Below are 10823 nucleotides of genomic sequence, written 5' to 3'. Positions count from 1 at the left end.
TTTAATCAACTCATTTACTGGTTTCTATTTGTATTATACTTGTTTGACGATGATACCGAAAATGTTGTTTGTTATTACATATTTCTAACGGCTTAGGAGATCCTTCTAGAAAGTTAAAATTTTTATTTTTTTGAAGAAAATTTTTAAGGGTTATACTTGTTTAGACCCACCGATTCTGAATCTTTACATTAAAAATAACTAATTTAATAATTACAATTTTTTCGTTCATCATTTTTAATCTCATTTATGAGTCGAAAAAGGTTCGACCTTCTCAGCCAAAACAAGGCTCGTCTTGAGACAAGCAAACGTCTTCTTAGCCAAGACAAGGCTGGACTTGAGACAAGTAAACGCCATCTCACCTGTCGAGGCCATAAAAGTAAGACGAAGGCCTATGTCTCGACTCACTTTGAGACGCTGCCAGACATCAATGTCTTGGAGATGAACTCAAGACATAACAAAGTCGAACTCAAGTCGAAGAATTTTTGCTCGGGGAGGGTTTCATTTTTTGCGTGTCAGAACGGTGTAATGCCCACCGTAGTATACCGTGACCGCATTTTATGTCAAGAATTTCCCAGCGATAGGTGCAGAGCGTGTCATGCACACGCTGAGTGCCTAAAATACCTACTATTTGGGTGTCTCACCCACGCGGGAACTGCATATTTTCTGCAGACATATGCGGCCCTAAGAGTGCTTTATTACGATCTTTGTCGCTCTTACAGTGTTGGCCGCGACCCTGTCCTGCTAAATGGTCCGAGGTAGATAGAGTCAATTGTACAACACGCGAAGTGCCAAATTTTCTGGAAGTATAATTTTCAGTCAGTTGCACACTCGACGCCTGACATCCTTTTCCAAGACTTGAAGAAACGAACTATATTCGTGATCTAGTTCTCGGCTCCGGCCGACTATAACACCACTGCTATGGAGAAGGATATTAAACGCGAGCTGCAACGACTGTACCCAAAATATTCGGTTAATGTAACTGTCCTTGTGACCGGTGTTCTCGGAGGTGCGAAGCTATCATTGGTTCGTAACCTTCAAGCCATACCAGCGCGACAAAGATATGCCAAGGCACTTGCGAGATAGATGCAGAAGACTGTCATCCTTGGATCGCTTTATGTCCTCAAGACACACGAGGGCTTCGTCCGTCTATCGTTGTGATTTCATCGTGCCCTGTGACAACTCATCTCACAAAACGCGAAATAACCAAGTCCTTTTGTAAAAACCCGAAGATTTGTTTAATTACATCTTATTTCCTGCTTAACCTAAAGATATCAGTGACCAATTACTCTTCTATGAGCAGTCGCTAAAAAGTACTTTTAAAAAGGGGGACCTGGAAAAGGGGCCCGAGATGGTACCAATCACTCTTCTATGACCAGTCGCGAACATTTTTAATATACAAAGTTACTACAGGTAAACCTACATTGTTAAAATAGTTTGCAATTTTGATATACATTGACTATACATTTATATAGTAAATCTAAGAACTCGGTCTATGAAATAGTTATTAAGAGGATGGGTGGTAAATTTAATATGCATGTATATTGATCAATTCTTAGAAGAGCCAGGTAATTTTACTTTACACATATTAAAGATAATTTTGGTCGTAATGTTTAATTGTAAATAATAAAGCATTATATTTGTTTCTAGTTGAAAATAAATTATACTGGGTTTCAAGTGAAAAAGTTTAATTAACTACATAATTAAGACACGTAACCTAAACGCAGCAGTACTCACCTTAAAAATTCTGACATTGGCAGTAAATTTTGATGTAAACAAGAGATTTAAATACATCAAAGAACTTTCAACTTTTATGCACTCTATTTTACTATGCATGTATATTATTTTACAAGATAATAGTATATTAAATTTACTACACGTATATGCATATTGCTTCTTAGATTTACTGTACAAATGTATAGTAAATGTATATTAGAATTGCAAAAATTTTTAACAGTTTAGTTCTTACAAAAGAACAATTGGGTGAATCTAAGTTTATCTCATATTTTCAGTTGAAACACGAAATAAAATGGAATTAAAAAAATCTTCGAGTTTTTACAAAAGGACTTGGTTACTTGGCGTTTTGACTAATTAAAACTAGTTTTGACAAAAATGATCGTAGTAATTTCGCGTTTTAACTAGTTAAAACTAGTTTTAACTGTTTTCGGGTATAAACGGTAACATATATATTTTTGTAATTCAGTTTAATTCCCTGTTGAACCCTTGACAAAAATATTGATTGAGGTGTGTATAATTTCCACCAAAATAATTTTTATTTTAGATAAAATGGGATGTAAAAAATATATTTTCTGTTTGTTTTGATTTTTCTGAAAGAGAACTTTCCTTTTTTTAAGAGGGATTCTTTACTGCTCTCTAGGGAAGGGCGAAGTGATCAGAACGGACGTAGAAAAAGCTGTGCAATTTACAAAAAGAGGATGTTGTTAAGAAGAACAACGGTTTTCGGTCCAGCGCGAATGAATCGCAGTCTTTGTGGGATAGCAGAATTACGATTTGTCGTTGCAAGACAAGATCCTAATGGGAAAATAATCCCTTACGGGCCTCCGTCGGTTGCGAGAACGATCCGCAGGCGGTGGTATCCCGGGTTCCAAAGCAAGGATAAGGGTCAAGATAAGGATCTCTACGTCGCGGGGGTGAAGCATGTGATTCTGTAAGGATTAAGGCTCATGATCGTTTTCGCGCAAATCTTTTCCTTCAATCGTCATCAGATCTACTAGGGACGTACAAATCTTTCTAAAAAAACAGCCTACCTCGTCTATCAGGATCAAAGATGACTCACAAAGTTAAAATTAAAATGGATAAAATTGCAGACCAGAATGCCAAATAAAATTTGGTAAAGAAGATTACAAAATAAGTGTATACTCAAAATTATTTTTACGTGAGGGGCCGTTCAAAAACTACTGACGGGGTGGAGGGGGAGTTTTGTGATGATCTGTGAGAAGAAAATTTGGTTAAAGATTTAACTGCCTTCTTAAAAATTTCTTCTTCTACCTATTTTGTTAAAAATTCTTTTTTTGTTGTCGTTGAAAATTCATTTTTTGGAACTAAAAAATTACCAATCATATTTTTCGTTAAAAACTAGTCGTTTTTTGTTGACAATTCTACTACTCCTTTAAAATTTGAACAACTTTTTTAAATATTCATTTTATTTACTAAAGATCGAACTATTTTTTTGAAAATTCGTTCTTGTATAATTTAAAATAAATTTTGCAATTGAAAATTTAACTATTCTACTATCGGTTAAATTTAAATAAAATCATATTAAGTAAAGTAAGAATTAAACATTCATTTGCTTGGTAGATAATTTAATTACTCTTTTAAAAATTAATTTAATTAGTTTAAGATCCATTTCTTTGGTTGGAAGTTTAAATATTTTGTTGAAAATTCTTTTTTGTTTTTGTTTTAAATTAATTCTTAGTACTTGAAATTGAAGTATATTCCATTATTGGTTGAAAATTCATAGTTTTTAGTAGAAAATTTGACAATTTGGTTTAAAATTTATGTATATTGTTGTAAATTCGTCTTTTTTAGTACTAAATTAATCTTCCCAATTGAAAATTCGACTACTTATTTTAAAGTTGAATTACTTTACTAAAAATTTATTTTAACACTAAAAGTCCATTTTTCCAACTGCAAATGACTTGTTTTTCTTTATTGTCTGAAAAGTCTTTCCTGATTAAAAATTCGACGCCTTTGATTTATTTTTTCTTTTAAAATGCATCTATTTTAGTAAAAATTGTACATTAATTTGGATAAAAATGAAACTGTTTCATTAAAGATGTATTTGTTATGGTGGAAATATCAACTATTATATTTCTCATTGAGGATTAAACTATACTGAATGAAAGTTCGACTAATTGGTTGAAATTAGAACTACTTTGTTAAGCAATCCTTTTTTTTATTGAATATTCATCACTTTTTGTTTTTGAAAATTTATCTAGTTGCTTGAAGATTTAATTGATTTTGTTCAAAATCTAAATATTTTCTTGAAAATTTAAGTGTTTTGTTGAACATTCGTCTTTTAGGATAAAAACTTCGTTCTATTGGATTGAAAATTAAACTGCCTTATACAATATTCATCTTTTTGGCTTTAAAATTCAATTATTGACTTGAATATGTAACTATTTTTGGTTATAGTTTAATCTTTTTTGTTTCAAAATTCGATCGTTTGAACATTTGTATTTTTGTATTGAAAATTCACGTTTTTTAGTAAAAAATTTTTTGTTTGCAAAATTCAAATATTTGGTTGAAAATACATCGTTCTTGGCTGAAAAATCGTCGGTTCGGATTTGACAACTTAACTTTTTCTATCAAAATTTATCTCTTTTAAAAGAAAATTAATTACTTTTTATTGAAATTTCACATATTTTGTTGAAAATACAATAGATTTAGATTTTAGGTCTTATAAATATATAAAATTATAAATGATAAAATTATACTGAACTTTATATGGAAAATAGACATTAATTTTATTTGAACGAATCCACTCTCCTCTTATTCCCCTGTTTTCATGAAAAACCACCCTTTTCCCCCTGTTTTGAGAACTATCATTTTGGGTTGTGAAGGCTGTTTAAATATTATGTTTGCATGTTTTATGTTTTATTTTAGGCGCGTATCGAATGAAATCCAAGAAAAGAAATCTACCCAAAGAGCTTTGTGTGATGATCTCTGTCGAAATTTCAAATTCAAAGAATTGGAAAATTCTCACGAATTTAAAATAATATTAAAATGTTAGGAGGTGGGAGTCGAAATCCTTTCAAATGTTGAAATACATTAAAATTTTCGATAGAATTAAAATTTGAATTAGGAAAAGTATGTAGGATGCAGTCTCTACTTGGTTTCTTTTTGATTAATATTACACTTTGAGAATCCCATTTTTACCTGAGTGCGAGAAAAGTAATGGGAATGAGTTTCTAGATTCAACAAAAATGCTACACGTCTCATGGGCGATCAATCTTTAGTCGCTGCTGGGGACATTCACGAAATATTTTGTAGGCCTAGGTGTTGGATCGCGTGCCACAGAATGCAGAAACGAAAATTCCTAGCGATCCGGCTTTCCGACCCAACATAACCATATGGAAATCAATAAAGGAACATGGTACACAAAATATTTTTGTCGACTGATGCGATACTACCGTAAAACAATTTAATAGTCCGACACCTCTAGTGCTTCGTGTATCAAACAACCAGGCGCTAATTATGTTTACGGCTTTTGCGATCGAAACAGAATTATACGGAGAAAAATGGATGTTAACTTTTGACATCCAGATGTTTCAGGTTGACATTTTTAATGTTCAATTTCCTGTTTATTGCAGCCAGGTCCAAATATTTCTAACACAAATGCTAGTACACAATAAGGTTTGTTTTCACTGGTATGCGACTACCGGTTATATCTATATAGTAATTGGGCGTCACTGGTATATTCAGTTACGCTGTTTTAGTTTTGTCACTTAGTGATTGCTCAGGCAAAATTGGAAAATCACTGGTTGACCAGTGATCAGTCAAAATACTAATTCAACCAGTGGCAACTTCGCTGGTCCAGTTTGAGAGAGCGTTACTTTTAAAAATAAGTAAGGCTTTACTGTTAGTAAAAAATGTAACGTTCCGCGTAAAACGTTGCTGTCAAACACTGGAGAGGGTAAGGGTGTAAAGAGATTTTATAAGGATTTTGTCCCAAAAAGTTTTAAAAATTACATCTAGTGTATCAATGCTCCTAAAGTTACAATATTCTTTCAAAATATGTGTAAGAATTGTTTTTAGGTCTTACGATAAATTAAAAGAATAAAGACGAAATTAGTGGAAGGTTCGTTTATCAATATTCTGACGTGTCGGCTATCACTGCGTGCCTTTTTCACAGTATCTAAATAAATAATTTATAAATAACGATCGTTTTATTACATGTAATTACCACCAAGTTAGTTTAAAAAATTTTTTTTAAATAAAAATACCTGTGCTTCTTTTCTTGTGAAAAACAAGAATATTCAATTTTGGAGTCAAACATCTGTTAATAGTTAAGAGTCAATTTTTAAAAATAATACTGATGCGTGTTACCAAATTAAATTAAAATATACAAAAAAACGTATCATATAAAAGCCTCATAAATATTGAAGAGGCTTTTTTTAGAAACTTCATTTTAGTTGATAGAAAAAACAAAATCTTTATACAATTTTTGGACGACGAACATATAACAAAGTAGACAAGCGACATACATTAAAGCGGTCAATTCATTAATGCAAAATAAAGGCGTCATTTAAAAGAACCGCAAACGAGGAAAGTGCGCCAAAGTAACTGGGATTTTAACTTGGTTTTGGTTATTTTATGATATTTATGATTGATATTTATGAAATTTATGATATTTTTGATATATTTTGTTGACATTCGTAATTTCTACCTGTAAGTTAATCGGAATATTGTAATATTTTTTTATAAAAATGGATTTTATTATGCGTCTTTCATATGTAATTTTTTCTCTAGTAAGAACTTTATTATAATAATAATAATTATTATTAAAACATTAAGCCATTTCCCTTTCGGGGTAGGCGTGACTCACTTGGCTTCTCTTATGTACCACATTCTTTTAGAATTATCTCGTTATTTACTTTGTCCATCAGAGTTTTCCCGCAAATTATGCGCATGAATCTCATGTCAATTGCGTTAATTTTACTCTTATCTTTTTCTTGATAAGTCCATGTCTCGCTACCGTATAGTACAGTCGGTACAAATATAGAATTATGTATTGTCATTTTAGCTTTATTTGATATATTTTTACTTCTGATAAGGGGAACTGCTCTACCAATAACCTTCTTACCTTCACGTATGCGTCTATCTAATTCCTCATCTATCTTCCCATCCCTAGTAAATAAGCTACCAAGGTATACGAACTTATCAACTTGTTCAATTCTCTCATCATTTAATAAAATATTGCATAGTGTTTTCTCACTCTTTCCTTCGAAAACCTTTTTGATTAAGTCAAACATTTTTACGAGTGGTTTTATTTCTAAATAAACATTCATGTTAAATTTTTAATTGATCTTCTCAACCTTTCAGAGAGTCCTCGAACATGCGGTAACGTAACTCTTAAATCCGATTTTTTGTATGTCTCAACCCAGTTATTTTTCCTACTGGACCTATTGTAGATTTCATGAATTCATTCTCGATTACTACTTTTTATCAAAGGAAGCGGATAATTATTTTGAAGTAAATGATTTTAATTTGTTCAAAATTCTTTTTCCTGAATCTAATATCGCTCCATTTAATGCATGTATCGATTAAACCTTTTACGAAGCCGACCTTTTGACAATATAAATGATGGGAATTAAAATAAAGATATCTACCAGACAATGAAGCTTTTTTAAACCAATAATTGTTAATTAACTTACCTTCATTTGTTTTTATAATTTGTAAATGAAGATAATTTATTAAATTATTATGTTCAAGCTCAAATGTAAACTGTATGGAATTTTCAATACTGTTCAAAGTATTCATGAAATCGTCCATTTTTCAGTAGGAATCGTAGCTAAAATAGCCTTCTAGAACACAATTTGAAACTATAGAAGACAATGGTGAACACTTGTTTTTATTTGAAAGATTTAGTTTTTATTCTTTTAATTTAATGAAGACCGTAAGACTTTTACAAAAAATTCTTACTCATATTTACATTGACGGTTGAAGAAAGGACTGATTTTATTCCCATCAAATCTACTTATTCTTTTAAAATTACTACCTTCAAAAGACTACCTGAATAACATGAGACCATGTCGATCGAGGTATATCTGAACTCTACACAGAGAAAAATTGATGTTTACCCTTAATATCTAGACGTTTCAGATTAACATATTTAATGTTTAACTATGGGACAATAATCTAGACATTAAAGGTTACTTTCTGTGGATAGTAAAGTCAATCATTTTACTCTGTCCAAGTATTTTACAGCATTATTATTATTTATTACCAAATATAAATAATCATAATTGTTTCTACAATTTTACATACAGCACGAAAACACTTTTCTTTCTGAAAACACATTAACTTCGCTTCCTGCTTTAGGAATCGAACCCGCGCCAGCGTGACTACTAATGCTGCAGTGTTGGAACGTAAGACAATCACGATACCGTCTGAGCCACTATGGCTCCCGGAAAAATACAGGTACGAAAAACTAGATAAATGTATGATTTAAAAATTTTAATACATAGAGTGTGATGCAGTTCTATTTAGGAGAAACACGCAAGGCACTTTAGACTAAGGAGAGATGAACATCAAAATAATTTTCATAGAAGATACTAGATATCACTTAGTCCTTTCAAAACATAGAATCACACAGGTTAATGTTTTTAATTTTGATGATGTTAAGATCCTTTATCGTGAGAGAAATAAAAAAGGGAGAATTCAGGTGGATGTTATGTGTAAAGGGAAAGGATAATAAAGATGTTAATTTAAAAAGGATCTCTCGAGATATATCAAATTTTCAGATTATAACATAAGTTTGGATAATCTGAATAGATTGGTGCAGAATCAAACAGAAATTAAAATTTATTTTTCAATATAATTAATTCAATAAATTAATCAATTTGGAAAAACCAAATCGTTCGGTGTAAAATCTGTGTGATCAAGAAGGCGAGAACCTTAAAAATCAGTATGGTATTCATAGTCATTCATCTTCGTCAGTATGAATATTGTACATAAAGTGAAATTCTACGAAGTGTGCAAAAATGTATCCCCTTCAAGAGCCGTGGTAGCGGCAGCTTGCTAATTAAAATCTGTAAGCATTTGATCCGCTTTGCGTTCACGAGGGCAAGTATAGGGGAAGGAATAGAAAAAGTGAATCATGAAGTAGCTTCCTGTTCTCTTCAGATTTCACAAGAAAAACCTCGTTAATTGAAGATTCTAAAGTAATATCAAATAAGGTTATACCATGTCACAATAATTCATCAAGAATCTCTCATATTCGTGAAAAAATTTCATTAGTTTTATTACTTCGTGCTATGTTCATTACGTTAAGGACCTTTAGATCCAATTATGAAAATCCTTTTCTATAAATTAAGTAATAAATGAAATAATAAATAAATATTTAATAACTTTTTTTAACGATTGAATTAAATACAGAGTGACACGTTAGGGATAATCGCGAAATCAGGGCAAAGTCAGGGAGTTTTTTTGATCAGGGAACGTCAGAAATTTAAAAAAAAATGTCAAAAGTCAGGAAATTTCAATAAAAAGCACTTTAAGTAACTGTGAAGACTACTCAGGGGTGCCACACAGTTACTTGTAATCCCTTTTTTCTCGAAACACTTTTTTGTCACTTTTTGAAAAAAAGTCGCTACTGCTACTTTTTAAAGTGAAAGATAACGTCAAAGGATTTAAAATATTTTACGCAATTTAAAATAAGTCCAAGGCATTTTCGAAAAATTAACAAATTTTCAAGGAATTTCCTATATAAGACCTACATAGATAGCTTTAGGTAATTTTTAAATATTCCAAGGGATTTTATAAGATTTCAATGATTATAAGGAATTTAAAAATCTCCCAAGGTATTTCAATACTTTTCCCGAATTTCAGAAAATACCATAAGGTTTTAAAGAATATTAAAGAATTAAGAATATTTTAAATTTTTCCAAAGAATTGACAATTTACTTTGAAAATTTGAAGGGGTTTTAAAGAATTTAAAGACAATAATTAATATTAAACAACAAAAAACTTAAGTTTTGAGTTTTTAAAAATAGATTTTTAAAAAATACGTTTGGATACTTTTTGTAAAAATATTTTTTTGCTAAGTTCCAAACGTTAGTTTGTAATTTTTTAATAATAATTATTGTCTGTGAATATTCTACATTTCCTTAAAGTTCAAACATACAATCTTTTTTATTGTTAATAGCGATTAATTTGTAAACATTAATTTAAAATTATTTGATTGCAATATTTTAAAACCCTGTAAATTCATTTAGATTCTTTTAGTTTTATATTTCTGCAGGAAATTAAACTTACATAAAATATAACTAAATAAAAAAAGTAAAAAATTCGTCCGAATACAGGTATTAGACAAAATCTGTACTTTCTTGTAATTGTTGTTGTAATTTCTTGCAACTATTTGAAGGTTTCTATAAAAAATATTTTTTTTTGTTTGTATTTTTTTTCTAAAAATTTTTCCTTGTGCTTTAAAATTACTTTGGATATAGATATTGGATATGTATGAAACATTTTTCTGTAAAAAAGTGTTCTAAAACTGAAATTTCTGCTTTATCTATGATTTATTTTAATGGTAGAAGTATTTGGCAAACGCGAAATTTTTTTAAAATTTTAACATTCAATCAATAAACTACAACAATTTATTTAATTCTTAGTACAGCTTTTCAATTTTCGAAGTGTAGTAATTTGAGTATTATGTTTTTTTAAAAATAAAAATGATCGTCTTTCGATAACGATTAAAAATAGAAGTTTCCATTTCGTACAAAAATTAAAAATTGCACCGGAGATGTGTGGAAAGTGATTATGAATGATAAATGCTTGATGCAAGAAATTATTCTGCTCCGAGAAAATCAAAATTTAATGCGGCGTTGTCACACTGTGACAGGTGATTTTTTGAAAAATACAAACATTAAGTTTATTTTTTTATACTAATTAAAATTACAAAAAAGTTTCATTGAATATTTTTCTTATGTTAGATCGAAATGAACATTCGTGCACATTGACTCGAATATTCTGTGAAACTAAAGGAAATGCAGATGTTGGAAGCTACATGGAGCAGTGCCAGAGGCACTTCTACCTCGTACCTCGTACCTCGTACAATATACAATATGTGTACAAGTATTTGT

At 30.5% G+C, this 10823-nt stretch overlaps 1 protein-coding gene and 1 long non-coding RNA gene across 3 annotated transcripts in view; one reads left to right on the top strand and one right to left on the bottom strand.

Moving 5' to 3' along the window:
- The window catches only part of LOC117177438 (protein prickle-like), a 495169-nt gene that overhangs the window by 212867 nt on the left and 271479 nt on the right, over positions 1-10823 (bottom strand). The window lies entirely within an intron of this gene.
- LOC117177440 overlaps positions 8057-10823 on the top strand; it is a 7928-nt gene continuing 5161 nt past the window's right edge. Inside the window, exon 1 of the long non-coding RNA XR_004467697.1 lies at positions 8057-8160. This is a non-coding gene — a long non-coding RNA (uncharacterized LOC117177440). The remainder of the gene's footprint in view (positions 8161-10823) is intronic.

This window comes from Belonocnema kinseyi, chromosome 7, assembly GCF_010883055.1.
Source record: "Belonocnema kinseyi isolate 2016_QV_RU_SX_M_011 chromosome 7, B_treatae_v1, whole genome shotgun sequence".
NCBI classification, from domain to species: domain Eukaryota; kingdom Metazoa; phylum Arthropoda; class Insecta; order Hymenoptera; family Cynipidae; genus Belonocnema; species Belonocnema kinseyi.
The sequence above is the reverse complement of the archived record's forward strand: the minus strand, read 5'-3'. Positions and strand labels throughout refer to the sequence as shown.